Raw genomic sequence first — 368 nt, 5'->3', positions numbered from 1 at the left:
TCAAGATCAGAAAGCGTTTGTCCGTGGCCGATCGATGCACCACCACGTCCGTTTTGTGGGTGATCTCCAAGACCTCGTGACCGCTCGTAACGAAGAAGCATGCGCCACTTTCCTGGACTTCGAGAAGGCGTATGATCGAGTCAATTGAAGTTATATGTTTCAAATGCTTGATCGCATTGGATGCGGCGGTGAGTTCTCCGGGTGGGTGAAGCTGCTGTATACGAGGCCCCAGGCGCACCTGATGCTCAACGGATACGTCCAGGATGCGTTGTGTCCGACTCGAGGAGTGAAACAAGGAGATCCGCTGTCTGCACTCCTGTTTATACTCATCATCGAGCCGTTGGGTAATCTGCTTTGCCAACATGAGA

This window comes from Plasmopara halstedii, assembly GCF_900000015.1.
Source record: "Plasmopara halstedii genome assembly, contig: Scaffold_555, whole genome shotgun sequence".
In the NCBI taxonomy this organism is placed as follows: domain Eukaryota; phylum Oomycota; class Peronosporomycetes; order Peronosporales; family Peronosporaceae; genus Plasmopara; species Plasmopara halstedii.
This window is presented reverse-complemented; position numbering follows the sequence as displayed.